The sequence below is a fragment of the Pristiophorus japonicus genome, chromosome 24, assembly GCF_044704955.1.
Source record: "Pristiophorus japonicus isolate sPriJap1 chromosome 24, sPriJap1.hap1, whole genome shotgun sequence".
Lineage (NCBI taxonomy): Eukaryota > Metazoa > Chordata > Chondrichthyes > Pristiophoridae > Pristiophorus > Pristiophorus japonicus.
In genome coordinates, this window is record NC_092000.1 from 7,695,331 (window position 1) to 7,716,426 (window position 21,096).

General features: G+C 50.0%; 1 protein-coding gene across 1 annotated transcript in view; it reads right to left on the bottom strand.

Moving 5' to 3' along the window:
• The window catches only part of LOC139238018 (keratin, type I cytoskeletal 13-like), a 132,828-nt gene that overhangs the window by 95,294 nt on the left and 16,438 nt on the right, over nucleotides 1–21,096 (bottom strand). The gene's annotated exons all lie outside the window — the stretch shown is intronic.

Below are 21,096 nucleotides of genomic sequence, written 5' to 3' on the forward strand. Positions count from 1 at the left end.
AAAGTAGTCCAGATGCAGTATCCGGTCCTGAAGGCTGCCTTGGCTGCTATCAAAAGGGGGGAAAAGGCGGAGGGCCCATACAGTGCTGCAGATATTGCTGTGCGGGAAGGCATGTTGTTTAAAGGGGACAAATGGGTAGTGCCGCCACAACACCAGAGGGAATTCCTTCAGCTGGCCCATGAGGGTCCACGTGCGGGATACCGCGGGCCAGAATCTACCTGGCAACGGGTAGAAAAGGCAGGGTGGTAGCCAGGCCTCCGGGAAGACGTCCGCGACTTCTGTGCGGGCTGTCTGGTTTGCGCTGCAAACAACCCAGACCCTCAGAAAAGGAAGGCGTCTATGGGACACGTCAGGCGGGTAGAGGGACCATGGCAGTCGATCCAGATCGACTACATCGGACCCCTACCGGCCGCCCAAGGAGGTTATAAATACTGCCTCGTCCTGGTGGATGTGTTTTCCAAGTGGGTGAAAGCCTTCCCTTGCCGAACAGCTACCGCAGTGGGGACTGCAAAAATCCTGGCAAGGGAGGTGTTCTCTCAGTGGGGTCTACCTCAAATCGTGGAGCCCGACCGGGGAAGCCACTTCACCGGCCAGGTGATTGAGGCCACCCTAAAGATGCTGGGGATAAGAGCCAAATGGCATGTTGCCTACAACCCTCAGTCCTCAGGCCCCGTAGAACGCCTGAACCAGACCCTAAAGGAAAGGCTGCGCAAGGAGACGGGAGACTCACCGAACAAGTGGGTGGAGGTCTTACCGTTGGTCCTCATGGGAATCCGGGCCAGTCAGTCAAAGAGCACAGGGTACTCACCCCATGAGCTGATGACTGGCCGGATCATGAGAACCCCAGTGCATGTGTTGGTGCCGGTTCTCACCGAAGGGCAGCTCCGAGAGGTGAACCGGGACCGCTTCGTCAGGAATCTGTTCGAACAGATTCACTGGCAGGCGGCCAACAACATGGGTAAACAGCACCGTGCCAATCGGCTGCTACTGGAACCCCGCAGTCACCATGTTTGGGAGGTGGGCGACCAGGTGATGGTGAGAAGCTTCGCCTGGGTCGGGGTATTTGAACCACTGTATATGGGACCATACAACATAGTCGACAAGGCTAGCCCTATGGTCTATGCGGTTCAATTGCCTCGCCGGGTGAAGTGGTATCACATTAATCAGTGTAAATTGTTTGACCCCAAAAGGGGTAACAAACAGAGGGGATGAGCAAGGGAAGGGAACCAGGCACTGGAGGAAGAACAGGCCCCGGTGGATGTGGAGGCTCCGGAGGAGGCAGCGGGCCCCGAAGCTCTACAGCCGGGGATGGTTTACTGCTCCAGTAAGGCTATCCCACCACTGGGTAGGGGTTCCCAGCCCACTAACAGAAGTGGGGAGAAAGGCTCTACCACTAGCAAGGTCCAAAGGGAAGCTGAACCTCCCATGATGGATCAGCTGGGGTTAGCCTAAGAGGTGGAGGAGATAGCGTTGCAGACCATAACGTTGGACTCTGCACCGACTGTAACTACAGGGAACGACAGCTCACCCAAAAAACCTGCACCCATATCCCATCCTACGTCAATTTCCGCTCCCCTATCTCAATCATTTGGATGAAGGAATTGCATGTAATATCTCCAAGTTTGCAGACAACACTAAACTGGGTGGCGGTGTGAGCTGTGAGGAGGACGCTAAGAGGCTGCAGGGTGACTTGGACAGGTTAGGTGAGTGGGCAAATGCATGGCAGATGCAGTATAATGTGGATAAATGTGAGGTTATCCATTTTGCGGGCAAAAACACAAAGGCAGAATATTATCTGAATGGCGGCAGATTCGAAAAAAGGGAGATGCAACAAGACCTGGGTATCATGCTTTATCAGTCATTGAAAGTTGGCATGCAGGTACAGCAGGCGGTGAAGAAGGCAAATGGTATGTTGGCCTTCATAGCTAGGGGATTTGAGTATAGGAGCAGCGAGATCTTACTGCAGTTGAGGCCTCACCTGGAATATTGCATTCAGTTTTGGTCTCCTAATCTGAGGAAGGACATTCTTGCTATTGAGGGAGTGCAGCGAAGGTTCACCAGACTGATTCCAGGGATGGCTGGACTGACATATGAGGAGAGACTGGATCAACTGGGCCTTTAGAAGGATGAGAGGGGATCTCATAGAAACGTGTAAGATTCTGACAGGACTGGACAGGTTAGATGCAGGAAGAATGTTCCCCATGTTGGGGAAGTCTAGAACCAGGGGACATAGTCTTAGGATAAGGGGTAAGCCATTTCGGACTGAGATGAGGAGAAACTTCTTCACTCAGAGAGTTGTGAACCTGTGGAATTCCCTGCCGCAGAGGGCTGTTGATGCCAATTCATTGGATATATTCAAGAGGGAGTTAGATATGGCCCTTACGGCTAAAGGGATCAAGGGGTATGGAGAGAAAGCAGGAAAGGGGTACTGAGGTGAATGATCAGCCATGATCTTATTGAATGGTGGTGCAGGCTCAAAGGGCCGAATGGCCTACTCCTGCACCTATTTTCTATGTTTCTATGTTTCCTCGATTCCGAGGGACTGCCTATGATGATGGTAACAATCCGTCTGCACCAGTCAGGGTAATACAGTTAACAGTATCAGGCCAGTATCAGGGCTCACAGTATTCAAGCAGCCTGAGAAGTACAGCCTATCTGAAAACTCTGCATTAAAGGAAGCAGTAACAACATGGCCACCTACTGTGGTGAAAGTTTCAAACGCTGGCATTGCAAAATGTTGGCAGGTGTTATTTTTTGAGAGTTATGCAAAACATTTCTGAGGAACTTTTGAAAATCAATCATCCAACTGAATGTTAACATATTTAACAATCCTGACCTATTCTTCAGATCTGTTTTTACAATCACTCAGGCTGACAGAGAAATTGACATTTGCTTTATTCTCAGGATTCCAGTCTGATTACCTGATTACCAGCTCTGGAACTCCCTCCCTAAACCTCTCCGCCTCTCTACCTCTCTCTCCTCCTTTAAGACGCTCCTTAAAACCGTCCTCTTTGACCGAGCTTCTGGTCACCTGCCCCAATTTCTTCATATGCGGCTCGGAGTCAAATTGTTTTGTGTGTCTTATAACGCTCCAATGAAGCACCTTGGGACGTTTTACTACGTTAAAGGTGCTATCTAAGTACAAGTTGTTGTTGTTGTCGTGAGCGGTGTAGGTGGTTCGAAGATTTCGACTCAGTCGGACTGCTTTTGTTATGTTTCTAATATGCTTTGAGCTGGATGTTCGGGTTGTGGGTTTTTGGGGGTAAACGCAAGCGATATGTGAGCATCACTGTTTTTGCTGCGTTACTGATTTAAGGCCCAACTCTCAGCACTTGGTGTCTGATCGGAAAGGGAGGCGTCGCACTATTTTCGGGGTGAAAAATCACGATCCTCGGCAACTTTAGTGCTTGGCTGGGAGCGCTGCGAGAGAGGCCTCGGGAGGGGGATCGAAAAATATTCAAAATAAACATTCAAAAAGCACATTACCAAGACCCTTAACTAACTAATCGCTGCAAAAAAAAACCCCAAAAAACTTGAACTTACCTATTTTTCAGGTTTTCCAACTTTGCCGCTGCTGGCAGGACTGAGCGGTTAGGTTTTACCGGTCGGTGTTCGGGGCGTGGCGTACGGGATGGAAGAGCGCCGAAACTTGGACGGTCACGCAATCCGAGTCGTTCTACGTCCGGCGCAGCGCTCCCCGGTGGTACGTCCCATCACCGCCGCAAACAAGGAGCCCGCGATCGGCCCGGGCTTAGCGAGCGGGATTTCGCCGCCGAGGGACAAAACGCGGCGTGAACTCAGTCGCAAACCACCCGGAAATCCGGCCCCTAGAGTTGTAAAATCAGCTTCAGTCTATTTTTAGGCATTTGCTGCAAAAGAAAAGCCGGAATTCGAATCATCCGTAAGTCAACACGGGGTTAAATTGAAATGTAAACAATCTCGTCCGCTCAGATACAGGATAATCTCATTATGTGTGCTCGGGCCGATCAAAATGTTTCCATGTGTAAGGGGTTCTCAGGGAGTGTTGTTGTGCCTTGGGTGTCTCTCTCTCTCTCTGGATTTTTGCAGTCCCCACCGCAGTAGCTGTTCGGCAAGGGAAGGCTTCCACCAGGACGAGGCAGTATTTATAACCTCCCTGGGCAGCCGGTAGGGGTCCGATGTAGTCGATCTGGATCGACTGCCACGGTCCCTCTACCCACCTGACGTGTCCCATAGACACCTTCCTTTTCTGCGGGTCCGGGTTGTTTGACTACACAGCCCGCACATAAGTTGTGGACGTCTTCCCGGAGGCCTGGCCACCACCTTGCCTTTTCTACCCATTGCCAGGTAGACTCCGGCCCGGGCTGTCCCGTACCTGGACCCTCATGGGCCAGCTGAAGGAATTCCCTCCGGTGTTATGGCCTTGCCTTGGGATCCCAAACTACCCATTTGTCCCCTTTAAACAACATGCCTTCCCGCACAGCAATATCTGCAGCACTGTATGGGCCCTCCGCCTTTTCCCCCTTTTTGATAGCAGCCAAGGCAGCCTTCAGGATCGGATCCTGCATCTGGACTACTTTAAGGTCCGGGGCCGCAGCCGCCCCTACGCTCCCTTGTGTCCCTGGCTTGCTTCTTGCTGCTGCTATCCTGCCTGCCTCGTATGGGTCCCATGGGCGACCTGTACGAGCACCTTCCCTTGCCAGCAGGTCTGCCTGCTGGTTACCTTCCCCCCGTGGCTCAGTTTTGGAGTGGGCCTTTACCTTATGGATATATACATCCCCGGTTTCTCCCACTGCAGCCACGATCTTTTCTAGCAGGGGTTTGGTCACAAGGGGCTTCCCATCCACAGAGGTGTACCCCCGGCGTGACCAAATCGCCAGATACTCTGTACACGAATTGCAAGTGAACATGCTGTCCGAGCAAATCGTGTATGGGGTAGGGAATTCCTCGGGGTGTGTGACCACATACATCACCGCCGAGAGTTCCGCCTGCTGGGCGCTCAGGGTGCATGGGAGTTTAAGAACCAAGGTAATCCTTGCCTTGGGATCCCAAACTCCGCAGCCCGTGAGTCTTGTACCCGCGGACACTGAACTGGAGCCATCAACATAGATCTCGCGGCCTGTGTGGTGTATTCCTGCCCGAAATCCAAAGTTGATGTCCAATACTCCCTCCACAGAGCGGCTGCCCTGGATAGATTAAATTTGCTTTAAAGTCATTTGGGAGTGGAGGAGGGTCCAGCGAGTGATTCTAGCACTGCTCACTGTCCTGTCCTTAATCCTCCTGTCCAACAGCATCTGCGTCGGGGTATGATGGGTGAGGAGTGTAATGGGGGATACTCCGGTAAAGATCTGAGCTCTCTTTACTGCCCAGTGGGTGGCAAGCAAGTGCCTCTCACAATTGGAGTATCCCTTTTCTACCTCCGTGAGGACCCTGGAGGAGTACACCACTGGTCTCAGCTGACCGTTTCGCTCCTGGAGCAACACTGCACTTAAGCTGTCGCCACTGGCTGCCACCTCCAGGTAGAATTCCTCCCCCCCATCAATTGCCCCTAGGGCTGGTGCTACCTGCAGGTCTCTCTTAAGACGGACAAATGCTGCCTCACAGCCCTTGTCCCATTCCCACTCGATCCCCTTGTGTAGGAGTCTGAGCAGAGGGGCGGCAGTGGCTGCATAGTCCTCGATGAAGTCTCTACAGTAGCCAGCGATTCCCAGGAAAGACCTTACCCCCGACACATCCCTAGGGACAGGGAGTTCCTGCACTGTCTTTCTTCTAGCCTCATCAATGGCCCTTTCTCCTGCCCTTATCGTCAGGCCCAGGAATTTTACTTCTCCTAGACCTATCTGGGCTTTCTTGGGGTTAACTTTAAAACCCCCTTCCTTCAGTAAGACCAGCAGTTCGGCCAGCAGTGGACCGTGTTCCTCACTGCTGTCTGTGAACAACAACAGGTCGTCCACATACTGGACCAGCTGGTGTGGCTGGCTGAAGCCTTTTAAGCAGTTCGCCATGCATTGGTGAAAGATGCTGGGACTATTATGAAAGCCCTGTGGGAGGCAGCTCCATGTATACTGCTGTTCCCGGAAGGTGAAGGCAAACTTGTACTGGTCTTCCCTCCGTACAGGGATAGACCAGAACCCGTTGGATATGTCCAACACTGTGAACGTGGTTGCGGATGCAGGGATTTCCCCGATCAGATCCGCAACCGCCGCTAATGTGGGAGCACAAGCTGGGATGTTTTTATTGAGCACCCTATAATCCACCGTAGCCCTCCAAGAATTGTCCGGTTTCCTAACCGGCCAAAGCGGGGAGTTGACATGGGTGGCTATGGGTCTCAAAACACCCTGCTCGACGAGCGAGCTTAAAGCTGTCTCCAAGTCTGCTTCTGCCTCTCGGGGAAAGCCATACTGCTTTTGCGGGCGGGACATTGGATCCCCATCTATTCTAACCTCCACTCCTGTGACTCTCCCACAATCGAGTTTATGGGTGGCAAATGCTGCAAGATTTGCTTGCACATAGGCCCGGTACTCGGCCGGGGTGTTACCGACTAGGACCTCCAGGTCGTGACCCACTTTTGGCTTCATTGTACACAGAGTCCCTTTTCCCTGTTTCTTATCAATAACCATGACTTCTCCCTCTGCTCCCGTGCCCACTGTGCCCCACAGGCAGTGATTCCTCAAGTCTACTAGGATCTGGCGAGCGATGATGAAATCAGCCCCCAAGGTCCCTTTTCCCACCTGCTCCCAGTTCATCAGGACGCACTTCCATTGTGTTTGGAGGGCTCCTAAACGAACTGCGAGCGGGACTGAGAAAAACCCAGCCTTCTCATTACCTGTGAACCCAACTAGTTGATACGGTACCCCGTTTGATAGAGGTGAGGTTGCGGGGTCCTCCGAATGGACGATCGTGCTGGAAGCACCAGTGTCCAAAAGGTAAGTACCCAATACACCCTCAACCTCCATCTTGACCCAGGGTCGTCCCCAGGGGTCGTATTCTAGTGGGCACAGGTATGCAGGCTGGGTCTGGGCTAGTCACGGCCTCTGTACTGGCAGGGTTGCTGGTGCTTCCCTGCCTGTTGCCGTGGCTACCTTCCCAGTCCCCTCCAGCGCTGTCCTCACTGCAGCTACTATCTGGTCAAGGGATGGTGAGGAGCTCGCTCCACTTCCCCCACTCTGGGCGACTCCTGAAGGACTTCTCCCCCCATATCTCTTTACTGGGCTCCTGCAATCCCTTTTAAAGTGCCCAGCTTTCCCGCACCCGTAGCACACTCCCTCCTTATCAGACGAGCGGCCACCCTCCTGGTGCCATTCACTTTTGGGAATCGAGTTGGATTTTACTTCATTTACCCGACCTTTGGAGGTTTTCTCCTCCTCCCCTCCTCCATTCCGTTGGACCAGTGCCAGTTGCCTGACCACTGCTTCCTCAGTGAGGTTGGGGTCCCGGGAATCGAACCACAGTTCTGCCCTGGCCTTGAGCCGGGGCAAGCAGTTTGCCACCAGCATCCTCAGCCAGCGGCCAGTCTGTACCGCGGAAAGATTCGCCCGGTCGAGGAGCTCCCCACAGGCTGCGTGGTATACCACCCACAGCCTGTCCGCAAACGCCTGCGGGGTTTCCCCTGCGAGCTGTCGACTCGTTCGAAAGGACTGCCGTCATCGAAGCCCATAGCCTCAAGGACGGCCCTCTGGACCTCAGTAAATGTACGCTGTCCCCTCCGGCATTCTTCCAGGAGGGCCTGGTACAATTTGCTGTCCAGAGAGAAGAGCAGCAGCTTGGCTGTCTCTTCCTCGTCGCACCCATTAATTTCCCCTGTCTGCATCACCTCCATGAAGTGGATAGACGGGTCCCCGGTGGGAGTGAGTTTGGCCAAATGGGCCACCATGGCCCTGAGTGATTGAACTCCATGGGGAATAATAAAGTCGCTCTCCAGCGCTCCCTGACCTTGGCCACCTCCCTGTGGAGGACCGTACTTGCGCTGCCTGACCGGGCACATCCGCCCTTGTTCAGGATCTTTCTGCGCTGGTCCCTCTACCTCCGGCTGCCCCACCATACCCGGTGCAGCAGACAGCGCCTGGTCGCCTGATCCAGCCCTTAACTGACCCTCGGCTGGAGCCTCACATCCCTGCTGCCGAGCGGGACACATTGGTCCTGCCCCCAGCCCTGGGTATGCTACTACCTGCATGCCCCGCCCCTCCTGGTACCCCACCGGACAAACCTCCGGTGCCTCAGGAGGCGGTCGGGCGTCTCTTGCCTTTGGATTCTCCTCTACCCCCCAATACTCTTCTTTGTCCCCTGTGGACCCTCCAGGTCCTATCAGGGCGACCATCCCCTTTGCCTGGGATAGAACGTGGGTGAGAGTTTTAATCCTCTCCTGGCAGGGACCGTGATCTGCCCTTTGAAACTCACTGCTACTGGCCACCTTATAAGCTGCCTGCACGTCTTTTAATTTATTCTCCAGTTCCCTAATTTTCTGGGCGTACCAAGAGTTCCGTTCCTGGAGGGACCCCTAACTAACCTTGGCCTCAGTGACCTGATGCTGATGATAGTCCCGGCTATTTCAAAAGGTCTCCTCCAACTGCCTCTTCCTTTGCTGCTCCTCAGCTAATTCGGCCAGCAGGTTGTCCCCAACCACAGACCGGATAGCAGAGAGCTCCTCTGATTTCTGAAGACTCTGTTCCAAGTCCTTCACCCGCTGGTCAAGCTTTCGGACTTGGCGGGCGAGGCAGTTAAGCCAGATGGCCTTTTCTACCCTGTGGTTGTGGTCCTTCCCTGCTGTCCACTGGGCAGCAGCATCCACTGGGCGCTCTGCCCGAGTGAGGGCTTGCACCCAAGGTTTGGTGAACTTCACCTTGCCAAAAATGTATGAGGAAATTCTCTCCTCCATTTTAGTTTCCTCTCTTATCACCTCATCTGTTATATTAACATCACCTGTTTGCTTGTGTCCTGCCACAGTCACCATGTTCTGTAAGGGGTTCTGGGGAGTGTTGTGCCTTGGGTGTCGCTCTCTGGGCTTCTGCCCTCATAGCTTATGCCTGGCCTGTGAGGTACCCTGAGTGCTGCAAGAGCACTCCTGGAGAGACTGTGTCCACAGCTTATGAAGGGAGTTTTGAGACTCGTGAGTTTGACACTCACAGCTTATGACTAGCCTGTGAGGCAGCTGTGAGTGTCAAACACTCCTATAACCTACCTGGATTGACACTCAAGGAGTGTAGAGAGCAAAATTCACCAGAGCACCCCTTGTGTTTGGGCTCATTCGAAAGGAAATGTAATTTGGGACTATCTACCGAAAAGTTTGGAACTCTAACGTGCTTATGGAAGAAATTATGAACTTTAATAGAGTTATGAACTTTTACAAGATAAATTCAAGCCTGTGGGCGGACCTAGGGAACAAAGGAAGTCCACTTGATTATTGGAACTGTCTGGGTGTGAGGACTGAGGTAACCTGTCTGGAAGAATGAGTAGTTGGAAATCTTCCTCCACAAGAGACATTACCATCACAGTATCACCCAGAGATAGCTCCCCATCAACGTGGGTCTGGACAAACTATTTCAGCATATACATCACAAAGAGGCCCAATCCAGCCTGTATGCGAAAGACTCAGCACAAAAGGGCATTGCAATTACCAAACTAATATTTCCAGCAGGAAACAGTTTTCGAACATCAACCCACCCAAGACATTTCAACTTTAACGAGCCCGACAAAATATTACAAAGAAGAACCAAGCCCGCCAAAATTATCCAAAGGATTGTGAACAGATTGGGCGGCAAGATTAGAACACTGAAATCATATAACTGGCCACGGTTTTCAACAGAGGTTGGAGAGAGAGGTGGTCGCTACTACCTCACCAAGACAAGGAAAGAAACCAACGCGACAGTTGTAAAACTAACTTCTCCAGCCTCAAAGTCTTGAAGTCCTGAAGGAAGGAAGAACATCACCATCTACCATTAACTAGCAAAAGGATTGGTAAGCATAAGTCCCTGCCTGACCTGGAGTCTAACCTAGCTAGAATTAGGTATTGGGAGGTGGGAGGTATCATTTTACTGCAACCCCCTTTGAATGTGTAGTGTATGGTACTTTATTAGAGTGATTTTAAGTTTGACCTTGTACCTTTCCTTCAATTGTTCTTTATTAGAGTGATTGTAAGGTTGGCCTTGTATTTTCTTACTAGAGTAATAAGCCTGTATTACTTTGACTGTAATAAAACCAAAGTTCTTTGCATTAAACCAGTGTCCTCTGCACCTTTGTCAACCCCCCCCTCAAATAAATCCAGAGTACAGAACCCAAGGGAGGGGGAACGATTCGAAACCGCTCAAGTTGGTCAGAAGGGAACCTGACCCCCTCACACAACACCCCCCTTACAATACAGCCACCAGAGGGATCCCATAAGCCCTTGGGAGCACAGGTATTTAAGGATGCCTCATAAGTTGGAGATTCATTCTGGAGATCTGCAATAAAAGACTAAGTTCACGCATTATTCTGAGCTCACAGTGTTCAGTCTGACTCTTTCTCCATACACAGCACCTGCTACCAGTTGTTTTTGCATATCCCATGAAGAAATATACCCCCAAGGAATGTTGATTCAAACAATGCTACTGTCGCCATGGAAACATGTTTTTTTTGCAACAAACGAAATCAGCTGACAGTTGTCACGCAACTTAGCAACAATGTGCATTATTCAAGATTAGTAGTGGAGATGATTTTTTTCCAGCGGTGTGACACATTGCTGACTTGCGTTCAACCCACGTAGAGCGATTGCCAACAATACTGAGGGAGTGCTGCACTGCCCATCCTTTGTACGAGATGTTAAACCAAGGCCGCAAAATGCTCGCGCAGAAGGATGTAAAAGATCCCGGGGAGCTTGTATACAGGCACCGGGGAGGGTGCAAACAAGATTTACAAGGATGATACCAGACTGAGAGGTTATACCGAGCAAGATTGAACAGGGTGGGTCTCATTTCTCTTGAAAAGAGAAGGCTGAGGGGTGACCTAATAGAGTGGTTGATGCGAATAGTATCGATGCATTTAAGGGGAAGCTGGATAATTGGGCCTTTATTCACTGGAGTTTAGAAGGATGAGAGGGGATCTCATAGAAAGGTATAAGATTCTGACGGGACTGGACAGGTTAGATGCGGGAAGAATGTTCCCGATGTTGGGGAAGTCCAGAACCAGGGGACATAGTCTTAGGATAAGGGGTAGGCCATTTAGGACTGAGATGAGGAGAAACTTCTTCACTCAGAGTTTTTAACCTGTGGAATTCCCTGCCGCAGAGAGCTGTTGAGGCCAGTTCATTGGATATATTCAAGAGGGAGTTAGATATGGCCCTTAAGGCTAAAGGGATCAAGGGGTATGGAGAGAAAGCAGGAAAGGGGTACCGAGGGAATGATCAGCCATGATCTTATTGAATGGTGGTGCAGGCCCGAAGGGCCGAATGGCCTACTCCTGAACCTATTTTCTATGTTTCTATGTTTCTATGTAAACACACGAGGGAGAAGGGAATAGAAGGATGTGTCGATGGGGTGAGATGAAGAGGGGTGGGAGGGGGCTGATGTGGAGCATGGGCCAGTTGAGCTCAACGGCCCGGGGCTGTAAAATCTATGTCATTCTATGTATTTGAAGAAGAGCAGGGGAGTTCTCCCCGGCGTCCTGACCTAGAGTTATCCATCAAACAACATCACTAAAACAGATTATCTGGTCATCGTACCATTGCTGTTTGTGGGAGCTTGCTGTGCGCAAATTGGTTGCCGCATTTCTCACATTGCAACAGTGACTTAAAGTACTTCGTTGGCTGTGAAGTGCTTTGGAATGTCCTGTGGTCGTGGAAGGTGCTATAGAAATGCAAGTTCTTTTCTTTTTATGTTCCTTGGAGATATTCTTTAACTCCAAAGTGAGCGGAACATTGTTTCACAAGGTTTAATCTTTCATCAGGGTTCCTAATGTAATGTATTTGCTTCATGGGTTCTTTGCTTAAGAATTCATAGCAACACATTGCTATTAAGAACTAGTTGGTTTATTAACAAAGGTTTAACAATCACACTACACATTACTAGTTCATCCACCAGGCTCATAACCACCTGCCCCATCGTGGATCCCCCGAACCCAACTGGCTGGGGTTTTATTGAACATCACGTGACTGGCTAAGCCACTCACAATGCAACAGCTGTGCTCGCTGACCGACATTGGCTCCCGGTTAAGCAACGCCTCAATTTCAAAATTCTCATCCTTGTTAACAAATCCCTCCATGGACCTCGCCCCTCCCTATCTCTGTAATCTCCTCCGGCCCCACAACCCCCCGAGATGTCCACGCTCCTCTAATTCTGCCCTCTTGAACATCCCCTGATTATATTCGCTCAACCATCGGTGGCCGTGCCTTCTGTTGCCTGGGCCCCAAGCTCTGGAACTCCCTCCCTAAACCTCGCTACCCCTCTCTCTCTCTCTCTCACTTTAAGACACTCCTTAAAACCTACCTCTTTGACCAAGCTTTTGGTCACCTGCATGAATTTCGCCTTATGCCGCTCAGTGTCAAGGTTTTAATCTCATAATACTCCGGAGAAGCACCTTGGGACGTTTCACTGCATTAAAGGCGCTATATGAATGCAAGTTGTTGTTGTTGGGTGGACCGTGTTTCATTCCTGAGTAGTAACCTTCTGCATGTTGATGGGCACACATTAAACAAATGTAAGTCAGCAGGTGTGAACTGGGCTATGGGCAGAGACGGCACTGGACAGTGAGGAGCAATCAATCAGATTAAATATCGCAATACAAAGACCCTTTAAGGCCACACAGAAATCCATCTAAACCTCTGACTGAATAATTAAACCATTTGAAAAGTCAGTGCGTGCTTTTGAAGCTCATGATTCACTCTCTATTATTGATTAATTTTCATCCGTAAGGCAGGGTTCCAACATTAGTTAGTCTTTTACAAACAGTTAATTGCCATCACAATGCAAGCTAATTCAAGAGGAATATTTCAATGCAAAATCAACTGCTGTAAGACATTCAAAGCTCCCTTTCCTAATAGCTACTTTGCATAAATCTCTGTGAAAGCACAGCGTGAAATGATGCCCTGCTCCAAATCAAGTAACTGCAGCATTATATGTATTTTTCTAAGCTAACAGCGGAGCCACACAACTCCAATGTCCCAAAGCACTTGACCACCTTTGGAGTGTAGTCACTGTTGTAATGTAGGAAACACAGCAGCCAATTTGCACATAGCAAGCTCCCACAGACCGCAATGTGATAATGACCAGATAATCTGTTTTTGTTATGTTGGTTGAGGAATAAATATTGGCCCCAGGACGCTGGGGAGAACTCCCTTGCTCTTCTTCGAGCATGGGATCTTTTACATCCACCTGAGAGAGCAGACGGGGCCTCGGTTTAACGTCTCATCCGAAAGATGGTACCTCCGACAGTGTGGCGCTCCCTCAGTACTGCCCCTCCGACAGTGTGGCGCTCCCTCAGCACTGCCCCTCCGACAGTGCGGCTCTTCCTCAGCACTGCACTGGGAGTGTCAGCCTAGATGTTTGTGCTCAAGTCCCTGGAGTGGGACTTGAACCCACTGTCGGAGCTGCCGTCTTTCAGATGAGATGTTAAACCGAGACCCCATCTGCTCTCTCAGGTGGATGTAAAAGATTCCATGGCACTAGTTCAAAGAAGAGCAGGGGAGTTATCCCCGGTTTCCTAGAAAATATTTATTCCTCAATCAACATCACTAAAACAATTAGCTGGTCATTATCACATTGCTGTCTGTGGGAGCTGCCCACATTTCGACAGTGACTATACTCCAAAAGCACTTCATTAGCTGTGAAGCGTTTTGAGACGTTCGGTGGTCATGAAAGGCGCTATTTAAATGCAAGGCTTGCATTTCTGACTCAGAGGCGAGAGTGCTACTCACTGAGCCACGACTGACACCTCTAGTGTCACAGCATGGAAACATTTTGATCGGCCCGAGCACACATAATGAGATTATCCTGTATCTGAGCGGACGAGATTGTTTACATTTCAATTTAACCCCGTGTTGACTTACAGATGATTCGAATTCCGGCTTTTCTTTTGCAGCAAGTGTCTAAAAATAGACTGAAGCTGATTTTACAACTCTAGGGGCCGGATTTCCGGGTGGATTGCGACTGAGTTCACGCCGCGTTTTGTCCCTCGGCGGCGAAATCCCGCTCGCTAAGCCCGGGCCGATCGCGGGCTCCTTGTTTGCGGCGGTGATGGGACGTACCACCGGGGAGCGCTGCGCCGGACGTAGAACGACTCGGATTGCGTGACCGTCCAAGTTTCGGCGCTCTTCCATCCCGTACGCCACGCCCCGAACACCGACCGGTAAAACCTAACCGCTCAGTCCTGCCAGCAGCGGCAAAGTTGGAAAACCTGAAAAATAGGTAAGTTCAAGTTTTTTGGGGTTTTTTTTGCAGCGATTAGTTAGTTAAGGGTCTTGGTAATGTGCTTTTTGAATGTTTATTTTGAATATTTTTCGATCCCCCTCCCGAGGCCTCTCTCGCAGCGCTCCCAGCCAAGCACTAAAGTTGCCGAGGATCGTGATTTTTCACCCCGAAAATAGTGCGACGCCTCCCTTTCCGATCAGACACCAAGTGCTGAGAGTTGGGCCTTAAATCAGTAACGCAGCAAAAACAGTGATGCTCACATATCGCTTGCGTTTACCCCCAAAAACCCACAACCCGAACATCCAGCTCAAAGCATATTAGAAACATAACAAAAGCAGTCCGACTGAGTCGAAATCTTCGAACCACCTACACCGCTCACTACAACAACAACAACTTGTACTTAGATAGCGCCTTTAACGTAGTAAAACGTCCCAAGGTGCTTCACTGGAGCGTTATAAGACACACAAAACAATTTGACTCCGAGCCGCATATGAAGAAATTGGGGCAGGTGACCAGAAGCTCGGTCAAAGAGGACGGTTTTAAGGAGCGTCTTAAAGGAGGAGAGAGAGGTAGAGAGGCGGAGAGGTTTAGGGAGGGAGTTCCAGAGCTGGTAATCAGGTAATCAGACTGGAATCCTGAGAATAAAGCAAATGTCAATTTCTCTGTCAGCCTGAGTGATTGTAAAAACAGATCTGAAGAATAGGTCAGGATTGTTAAATATGTTGACATTCAGTTGGATGATTGATTTTCAAAAGTTCCTCAGAAATGTTTTGCATAAATCTCAAAAAATAACACCTGCCAACATTTTGCAATGCCAGCGTTTGAAACTTTCACCACAGTAGGTGGCCATGTTGTTACTGCTTCCTTTAATGCAGAGTTTTCAGATAGGCTGTACTTCTCAGGCTGCTTGAATACTGTGAGCCCTGATACTGGCCTGATACTGTTAACTGTATTACCCTGACTGGTGCAGACGGATTGTTACCATCATCATAGGCAGTCCCTCGGAATCGAGGAAACATAGAAACATAGAAAATAGGTGCAGGAGCAGGCCATTCGGCCCTTCGAGCCTGCACCACCATTCAATAAGATCATGGCTGATCATTCACCTCAGTACCCCTTTCCTGCTTTCTCTCCATACCCCTTGATCCCTTTAGCCGTAAGGGCCATATCTAACTCCCTCTTGAATATATCCAATGAACTGGCCTCAACAACTCTCTGCGGTAGGTAATTCCACAGGTTCACAATTCTCTGAGTGAAGAAGTTTCTCCTCATCTCAGTCCTAAATGGCTTACCCCTTATCCTTAGACTGTGACCCCTTGCTCTGGACTTCCCCAACATTGGGAACATTCTTCCTGCATCTAACCTGTCCAGTCCTGTCAGAATCTTACACGTTTCTATGAGATCCCCTCTCATCCTTCTAAACTCCAGTGAATAAAGGCCCAGTTGATCCAGTCTCTCCTCATATGTCAGTCCAGCCATCCCTGGAATCAGTCTGGTGAACCTTCGCTGCACTCCCTCAATAGCAAGAACACCCTTCCTCAGATTGGGAGACCAAAACTGAACACAATATTCCAGGTGAGGCCTTACTAAGGCCCTGTACAACTGCAGTAAGACTTCCCTGCTTCTGTACTCAAATCCCCTAGCTATGAAGGCCAACAGACCATTTGCCTTCTTCACCGCCTGCTGTACCTGCATGTCAACTTTCAATGACTGATGAACCATGACACCCAGGTCTCGATGCACCTCCCCTTTTCCTAATCTGCCGCCATTCATATAATATTCTGTCTTCATGTTTTTGCCCCCAACTGGATAACCTCACATTTATCCACATTATACTGCATCTGCCATGCATTTGCCCACTCGCCTAACCTGTCCAAGTCACCCTGCAGCCTCTTAGCGTTCTCCTCACAGCTCACATCGCCACCCAGTTTAGTATCATCTGCCAACTTGGAGATATTACACTCAATTCCTTCATCTAAATCATTAATGTATATTGTAAATAGCTGGGGTCCCAGCACTGAGCCCTGCGGCACTTCACTAGTCACTGCCTGCCATTCTGAAAAGGACCTGTTTATCCCGACTCTCTGCTTCCTGTCTGCCAACCAGTTCTCTATCCACGTCAGTACATTACCCCCAATACCATGCGCTTTGATCTTGCACACCAATCTCTTATGTGGGACCTTGTCAAAAGCCTTTTGAAAGTGTAAATACACCACATCCACTGGTTCTCCCTTGTCCACTCTACTAGTTACATCCTCAAAAAATTCCAGAAGGTTCGTCAAGCATGATTTCCCTTTCATAAATCCATGCTGACTTGGACCGATCCTGTCACTGCTTTCCAAATGCATTGCTATTGCATCCTTAATGATTGATTCCAACATTTGCCCACTACTGATGTCAGGCTAACCGGTCTATAATTACCCGTTTTTCCCTCCCTCCTTTTTAAAAAAGTGGTTTTACATTAGCTACCTTCCAGTCCATCGGAACTGATCCAGAGTCGATAGACTGTTGGAAAATGATCACCAATGCATCCACTATTTCTAGGGCCACTTCCTTCAGTACTCTGGGATGCAGACTATCAGGTTCCAGGGATTTATCAGCCTTCAATCCCATCAATTTCCCGAACACAATTTCCTACCTAATAAGGATATCCTTCAGTTCCTCCTTCTCACCAGACCCACTGTCCACTAATACATTCTTGCTTCCACTCTTAAAATGAGTCCTTAGGTGACTGAACAGTCCAATACGAGAGCCACAGTCCCTGTCACAGTTGGGACAGATAGTCGTTGAGAGAAGGGGTGGGTGGGACTAGTTTGCCGCACACTCCTTCCGCTGCCTGCGCTTGGTTTCTGCATGCTCTCGGCGACGAGACTCGAGGTGCTCAGCGTCCTCCCGGATGCACTTCCTCCACTTAGGGCAGTCTTTGGCCAGGGACTCCCAGGTGTCGGTGGGAAGGTTGCACTTTATCAGGGAGGCTTTGAGGGTGTCCCTGTAACGATTCCTTTGCCCACCTTTGGCTCGTTTGCCGTGAAGGAGTTCCGCGCAGAGCGCTTGCTTTGGGAGTCTCGTGTTGGGCATGCGAACAATGTGGCCCCGCCCAGTGGAGCTGGTCGAGTGTGGTCAGTGCTTCGATGCTGGGGATGTTGGCCTGGTCGAGGACGCTGATGTTGGTGCGTCTGTCCTCCCAGGGGATTTGTTGGATCTTGCGGTGACATCGTTGGTGGTATTTCTGACTGTTAGCCGTATTACTGACTGGTGCAGACTGACTGTTTTGCTTTAATACCTTCACTCGTCCAGTACTTACACTGCTCAATGATTGAATTATAGAATCACAGAAAGGTTCCAGCACGGGAGGAGGCCATTCGGCCCGTCGAGCCCGTGCCGGCTCTCTGCAAGAGCACTTAGAAACATAGAAACATAGAAAATAGGTGCAGGAGCAGGCCATTCAGCCCTTCTAGCCTGCACCGCCATTCAATGAGTTCATGGCTGAACATGAAACTTCAGTACCCCCTTCCTGCTTTCTCGCCATAATCCTTGATCCCCCGAGTAGTAAGGACTTCATCTAACTCCCTTTTGAATATATTTAGTGAATTGGCCTCAACTACTTTCTGTGGTAGAGAATTCCACAGGTTCACCACTCTCTGGGTGAAGAAGTTTCTCCTCATCTCGGTCCTAAATGGCTTACCCCTTATCCTCAGACTGTGACCCCTGGTTCTGGACTTCCCCAACATTGGGAACATTCTTTCTGCATCTAACCTGTCTAAACCCGTCAGAATTTTAAACGTTTCTATGAGGTCCCCTCTCATTCTTCTGAACTCCAGTGAATACAATCCCAATTGATCCAATCTTTCTTGATAGGTCAGTCCCGCCATCCCGGGAATCAGTCTGGTGAACCTTCGCTGCACTCCCTCAATAGCAAGAATGTCCTTCCTCAAGTTAGGAGACCAAAACTGTACACAATACTCCAGGTGTGGCCTCACCAAGGCCCTGTACAACTGTAGCAACACCTCCCTGCCCCTGTATTCAAATCCCCTCGCTATGAAGGCCAACATGCCATTTGCTTTCTTAACCGCCTGCTGTACCTGCATGCCAACCTTCAATGACTGATGTACCATGACACCCAGGTCTCGTTGCACCTTCCCTTTTCCTAATCTGTCACCATTCAGCCAGTCCCACTCCCCCCGCCCTTTCCCCGTAACCCTGCACATTCTTTGTCCTTCAGGCACTTATCCAACTCCCTTTTGAAAACCACGATTGAGTCTGTCTCCACCACCCTCTCAGGCAGCGCATTCCAGATCCTAACCACTCGCTGAGGGAAAGCGTTTACCCTCTATAATGTGTTTGCGCGGATACATGGTTACGTTATGACATCATTTGTGATCTCGCCACAGAAATTTGGAATGGTAGCTTGCAGCTTAATTAAGGTCCTCCTGCTTCGACACCAAGATGCCCCATTACTGTCAATCGCCGCCACCCCCCCTCCCCTCCCCCGCTGGGGTAACAGATACACAACAAATCTATTACACAGGCAGTTGCTCGATGTGTCTGTACGATGGTATCTGTAAAAGAAAATATAACGAGCACACAAATTTGGAGGCTATTGGGAAAAGTACTCAGTTTCCAGGTTATGTTCACACCCTGGGATGCATGTAAGTACACGGTACAAAATATGTCCTTCTAGGGAGTACAACTCATTTACATTTTCATTTGTGTGTCAGCCATGGCTCAGTGGGCAGCACCCTCGCCTCTGGGTCAGAGGGTTGTGGGTTCAAGTCCCACTCCAGGGACTTGAGCACAAAATTCTAGATTGATATCCTAGTGCAGTACTGAGGGAGCGCCGCACTGTCGGAGGGGCAGTACTGAGGGAGCGCCGCACTGTCGGAGGGGCAGTACTGAGGGAGCGCCGCACTGTCGGAGGGGCAGTACTGAGGGAGCGCCGCACTGTCGGAGGGGCAGTGCTGAGGGAACGCCGCACTGTCGGAGGGGCAGTACTGAGGGAGCGCCGCACTGTCGGAGGGGCAGTCCTGAGGGAGCGCCGCACTGTCGGAGGGGCAGTGCTGAGGGAGCGCCGCACTGTCGGAGGGGCAGTGCTGAGGGAGCGGCGCACTGTCGGAGGGGCAGTGCTGAGGGAGCGCCGCACTGTCGGAGGGGCAGTACTGAGGGAGCGCCGCACTGTCGGAGGGGCAGTGCTGAGGGAGCGGCGCACTGTCGGAGGGGCAGTGCTGAGGGAGTGCCGCACTGTCGGAGGGGCAGTACTGAGGGAGCGCCGCACTGTCGGAGGGGCAGTGCTGAGGGAGTGCCGCACTGTCGGAGGGGCAGTGCTGAGGGAGTGCCGCACTGTCGGAGGGGCAGTACTGAGGGAGAGCTGCACTGTCGCAGATGCCGGCTTTTGGATGAGACATTAAACTGAGGTCCCATCTGCTCTCTTAGGTGGACGTAAAAGATCCCAAGGCACTATTTCGAAGACGAGCAGGGGAGTTCTCTCTGGTGTCCTGGGGACAATATTTATCCCTTGATCAACATAACAAAAACAGATTATTTGTTCATTATCACATTGCTGTTTATGGGAGCTTGCTGTGCACAAATTGGCTGCTGCGTTTCCCACATTGCAACAGTGACTACACTGCAACAGTACTTCATTGGCTGTAAAGCACTTTAAGACGCGGTGGTCCTGAAAGACGCTCTATAAATGCAAGTTTTCCTTTCTTTTTACACCTCGTTATGATCTAAACAAGGCAGTAAATAGCTCAGTTCAGCGATTCCCCATCCTGGACTGCAGAGTGTTAATCTTGATTAAAACAGCAACAGTGCCCTCTGGTGGCAGCAGAGAATGGTGCATTCATTGGTCATCGAATGAGGGTCGCTGGTTAGTCAGTGGTGACTGATTTGATCAAATACTCATTTTATGCAACAAGCAGTGACCTTGCCTATGATATACATGAGGGCTATTTGTCACGACAATACAGCCGATGGTTTGTAAATATTTAGCCGCTGCGTCTCTTACATCACAACAGCGACGACACTTCAAAAAGCGTCTACTTGGTTGTAAAGTGCTTTGGAAAGTCCTGATGTGATGAAAGGCACTATCGAAATGCAAATCTTTCTTTAGTTCCATTTTTGTACATCGGATTCTGGGATTTTTTTCTCAATCTTTCGGGGATGGAATCCTGAACTTATGCTTGTCCATAATTATACCCCTTAGCTTTTGTTGTCCGAATATTTCAAATTCCATTTCACTGACTTGAGATGACAATAAGTGAATGCTGGAAAGAAGATTCAGTTGTTGAATTACAGAACTTAAAAAGAAAGAAAGACTTGCATTTATATAGCGCCTTTCATGACCACAAGGCATCTCAAAGCTCTTTATAGTCAATGAAGTACAATGTAGTCACTGTTGTAATGTGGGAAACGTGGCAGCCAATTTGTGCACAGCAAGCTCCCACACACAGCAATGTGATAATGGCCAGATAATCTGTTTTAGTGATGTTGATTGAGGGATGAATATTGGCCCCAGGACACCGGGGAGAACTCCCCTGCTCTTCTTCGAAATAGTGCCATTGGATCTTTTACATCCACCTGAGAGAGTCTCATCCGATGACTTTGTTTAGTCCTGTTTAGAGATTAGCTGGGTCAGTCGGAGAATACGCTCCCCATACGTCCAGCAAACACAGACAGCGATAGTCTAAAGAGAAGCAGGAATAAGGCAGAGAGCAGGAGCCTCCCACTTAGAAGGGTTTCTGCA